The 5,089-nt window shown below is 40.5% G+C and overlaps 1 pseudogene; it reads right to left on the bottom strand.

Moving 5' to 3' along the window:
* Nucleotides 1-1,021: 1,021 nt before the first annotated feature.
* On the bottom strand, nt 1,022-1,121 carry LOC127077277 (uncharacterized; annotated as a pseudogene).
* Between the last annotated feature and the right edge of the window lie 3,968 nt (nt 1,122-5,089).

Genomic DNA, 5,089 nt, shown 5'->3' with positions numbered 1-5,089 from the left:
ACAGCTACATTAATATAAAATCATGGTTTATTCAACAGAGCGAGAGTTTGAGATAAAACCTTTAACCAATAAAGTTAACTGAAACGATTTATTTTAAAACCAAGAAACCGACAAAGACTTGATTCCCTAGTTTTGACGAACTACATACCGATATCCGTTTTATTAATATTTAATCCAGATCTTAGTTTAGCCTTTAGTTTTTCCCCAAACAATCAAACATTTTTAACCTTAGATTTACGTAGTAACCTTAGATAACGGTATATCGATTCATAAGTCCCTGTGGGATCGATATCTTTTAAAACTACGCGATAGAACTGTGCACTTGCAGTTTGTACCCCATTCTCGACGCACACAGTCGAGCGATCAAGTTTTTGGCGCCGTTGCCGGGGACTTTTATTCAATCGATATCGTAACTCTTCCGTTACGCTGTAGAGACTAAGGTTTCTTTTTCTTCTATTCTTTCTTTCGTTGATTTGTATGCCACGCACTCGCTCACAAGGTGAACCGCTCTATCTACGAATCAACGATATCGAACTATATCTCCGAGTCTTACGACGAATTCGGGAATATCGTGCTGAAAACAATCTCCCTCCTATAGACTTTCCTGATCTCAAAGATCTTCCTTCTTTAACCGAGATGGCAGAACCAGCTCGTGCTCTTAGAGATTACGCCGCTCCATCGCAAGATGAACCGCATTCAAGTATTGCTCCGCCCGCAATCGAAGCAAACAACTTCGAACTCAAACCTTCGCTGTTGCAGGCTGTGCAACAGAACCAATTCTCTGGAAATCTTACCGAAGATCCAAACCTTCATTTATCCGTATTTGTTCAATACGCCGATACTGTTAAAGCTAATGGTGTCACTTCAGAGGCAATTCGACTTCGTCTTTTTCCTTTCTCATTAAGAGATAGCGCTAGAAGATGGCTTCAATCTCTTCCTTCCAACTCAGTCACCACATGGAACGAGTTGAAGAAAGTTTTTCTTGCCCGATATTTTCCGCCAAGCAAAACAGCTATGTTAAGAGCCCAGATAAACGGATTTAAACAGAAAGACAACGAGTCTCTTTTCGAAGCATGGGAAAGATACAAAGACATGATGAGACTTTGCCCACACCATGGTTTGGAAGACTGGTTAGTAATTCACACATTTTATAATGGTCTCTTGTACAACACAAGGTTAACAATAGACGCCGCTGCAGGTGGTGCACTAATGAACAAACCTTATGCTGATGCTTACCAGCTTATCGAAAGCATGGCCCAAAACCACTATCAGTGGGGAACCGAACGAACAATGGTGGAAAAACCTCAAACGAAAACTGGCATGTACGAGATAAGTAACCTTGATCACGTTAATGCAAAAGTGGATGCTTTGGTCCAGAAAATTGAAAGTTTAAACGTATCACCTCCAGCCGCCGTGGTTGCTATAACTCAGAATTGCGAGGTCTGTGGAATCCAAGGCCACACTCCTGCGGAATGTCAACTCTTGACTGGAATCCAAGCAGAGCAAGTAAACTATGCTCAAGGAAGCCCCTACTCGAATACCTATAACCCAAATTGGAAGAACCATCCAAACTTTTCATATAAGAGTAATAATGCTTTATACGCACCTGGACAGTCTCCAAATCAAGCCCCATCTATACCTCCGGGATATCAGAAACCGAATTCTAACAATAATACCCCTAGAAAATCCAACTTGGAAATCATGATGGAAAACTTTATAGCTTCCCAACAACAAACCAATAAAGATTTCTTAAACCAGAACATACATACTGGCGAACAACTTAAACAACTAGCAAGCAAAGTAGATGCCTTGGCTACCCATAACAAAATGCTAGAAACACAAATATCACAAGTAGCTCAACAACAAGCACCTACTGCTGCCCCAACTGGTACATTCCCTGGACAGCCCCAACCTAATCCGAGAAGCCAAGCTCATGCAATTATATTAAGAAGTGGAACGGAGGTGGAAGGACCGTCTGACCCAAGGATAGAAAACCAAAACCCTAAGAAATCAACTGAGGAAAGTGAACCTAAGGAAAAGGAAGAGAGTAATAAGGAAACCCTAGAAAAGAAGGAACCTTATGTACCTCCACCACCTTACAAACCACCTATACCGTACCCTCAAAGGCTTGTTAAAACCAAAGATGCGGGCCAATTTAGAAAATTTGTTGATCTCCTTAAACAATTAAACGTTACAATTCCGTTTACCGAAGCTATTACGCAGATGCCCTCATATGCTAAATTCTTAAAAGAAATTCTTTCTAATAAGAGGAAACTTGAGGATAGCGAAACCGTTACACTCCCTGCCGAATGTAGCGCTATAATCCAAAACATGCCTCCTAAACTCAAGGATCCGGGTAGTTTCTCTATACCCTGTCACATAGGAAAATTTGTCATCGACAAAGCCTTATGCGATTTAGGAGCCGGAATTAGCGTTATGCCTTTATCCATATGTAAGAAACTGGAAATGGGAGAATTAAGACCGACCAAAATGTCCGTGCAACTAGCAGATCGTTCCATCAAACATCCTGTAGGAATCCTTGAAAACGTTCCCGTACGCATAGGTCAGTTTTACATTCCCACTGACTTCACAATTATGGACATTAGAGAAGATGATACTACACCTATTATACTAGGAAGACCATTCTTAGCAACTGCCGGTGCAATAATAGACGTAAAACGAGGACGACTCACCTTCGAAGTAGGTGAAGAGAAAATTGAATTCATTCTTTCCCAATTCTTGAAAGCACCTGCAATAGAAGATACATGTTACTTCATGGATATCATCGATGAATGCATAAAAGAAGCAGAGTTAGGAGAAGACAAATCATCAGACTATCCTTTAGAAGACAAATCTAAACAATGCTTAGCAATAACACCGGACCCTACGCAATGTCTTAACAAACCAACCCCTGATTTGAAAACACTTCCCAAAAATCTGAGATATGAATTCCTAGACTTAGAACTTGAACGACCTGTGATAGTTAATGCAGATCTAGGAAGACTCAAAACAGAAAAACTCTTACATATCTTAAGGAAATATCCAACCGCACTAGGATACCACATCACCGATCTTAAAGGAATAAGCCCTTCTATTTGTATGCACCGCATCATGTTAGAAGAAGACTGTAAAACCTCTAGGGAACACCAGAGAAGACTAAATCCGATCCTAAGTGAGGTAGTAAAGAAAGAAATAACCAAGTTATTGGAAGCAGGTATTATATATCCTATATCTGATAGCAAATGGGTCAGTCCTGTACACGTTGTACCAAAGAAAGGAGGCATAACCGTTATTGAAAACGAAAAAGGAGAAACTATAACTAAACGAATCGAATCGGGATGGAGAATGTGCATTGATTATAGGAAACTAAACAAAGCAACCCGAAAAGATCATTTCCCTTTACCATTCATTGACCAAATGTTAGAACGATTAGCTAAACATTCACATTTCTGTTATCTAGACGGTTATTCAGGCTTCTTTCAAATACCAATTCACCCTGATGACCAAGAAAAGACAACGTTCACATGCCCTTTTGGTACCTTCGCTTATAGACGAATGCCGTTTGGTCTGTGTAATGCCCCTGCAACTTTTCAAAGATGCATGATGGCAATATTCGCCGACTTTCTCGAAAACATCATGGAAGTATTTATGGATGACTTTTCTGTATACGGACAAAGTTTCGAAGAATGCCTTGAAAACCTGGAAAGAGTTCTTGAGCGATGTGTAAAAGTAAACTTAGTACTTAATTGGGAAAAGTGCCACTTTATGGTACAAGAAGGAATTGTTTTAGGACACATCATCTCGAACAGAGGAATTGAAGTAGACAAAGCCAAAATAGAGGTAATCGAAAATCTTCAACCCCCAAGAACCGTGAGAGAAGTACGAAACTTTTTAGGACACGCCGGTTTTTACCGACGATTCATCAAAGACTTCTCTAAGATAACTAAACCCTTAACCGGACTGTTGATGAAAGATGCTGAGTTCATATTCGACGATAACTGTTTAAAAGCATTTCAAACTCTTAAACAAGCATTGATCTCCGCACCCATTATGCAGACACCAGACTGGAATGAACCATTCGAAATAATGTGCGATGCCAGTGATTATGCTGTAGGTGCTGTTTTAGGACAAAGAAAGGATAAAAAGCTTCACGTTATATATTACGCTAGCAGAACCCTGGATGAAGCGCAAATGAATTACGCCACTACCGAGAAAGAACTCCTAGCGGTGGTATTTGCGCTAGATAAATTTCGTTCTTACTTGGTAGGAGCCAAAATAATAGTTTACACCGATCACGCTGCTATCAGGTACCTTTTAACAAAAAAGGATGCTAAACCCAGACTCCTAAGATGGATCTTGTTGCTACAAGAATTCGACTTAGAAATCAAGGACAAGAAAGGAACTGAAAACGTAGTAGCAGACCACCTCCCTAGACTTGAGAACCTTGAACCGGAAAGAACATCAATTAATGATGATTTCTCGTACGACAAACTTATAGCTACTTTGGAAGAGAACAACTCCGACATACAAGTAGAAACCACCTTAGCTATATCTGTCACACCATGGTACGCTGATCTAGTCAATTATTTAGCTGCCGGAATAGTTCCACCTACTTTATCTTACCAGCAGAAGAAACGATTCTTCCACGACATAAAACACTATTACTGGGATGATCCCTTACTTTTCAAAAGAGGCCCCGATGGTATTTTCCGTCGATGTATACCCGAAGAAGAGGTAGAAAATATAATCCAACACTGTCACTCCGCTCCTTATGGTGGACACACAAGTACATCCAAGACCTGCTCTAAAATCCTACAAGCTGGCTTTTATTGGCCAACTATATGGAAGGACGTACATGCGGCTATTAAGGAGTGTGACAGATGTCAGCGCACGGGAAACATATATAGACGCGACGAGATGCCACAAAAAGGTATTTTGGAAGTAGAGATTTTTGACGTGTGGGGGATAGACTTCATGGGACCTTTCCCATCCTCTTTCGGTAACAAATATATACTCGTGGCAGTTGACTACGTATCAAAGTGGATCGAAGCTATAGCTTCTCCAACAAATGACACCCGAGTAGTAACTA

The sequence above is a fragment of the Lathyrus oleraceus genome, chromosome 4, assembly GCF_024323335.1.
Source record: "Lathyrus oleraceus cultivar Zhongwan6 chromosome 4, CAAS_Psat_ZW6_1.0, whole genome shotgun sequence".
Lineage (NCBI taxonomy): Eukaryota > Viridiplantae > Streptophyta > Magnoliopsida > Fabales > Fabaceae > Lathyrus > Lathyrus oleraceus.
The sequence above is the reverse complement of the archived record's forward strand: the minus strand, read 5'-3'. Positions and strand labels throughout refer to the sequence as shown.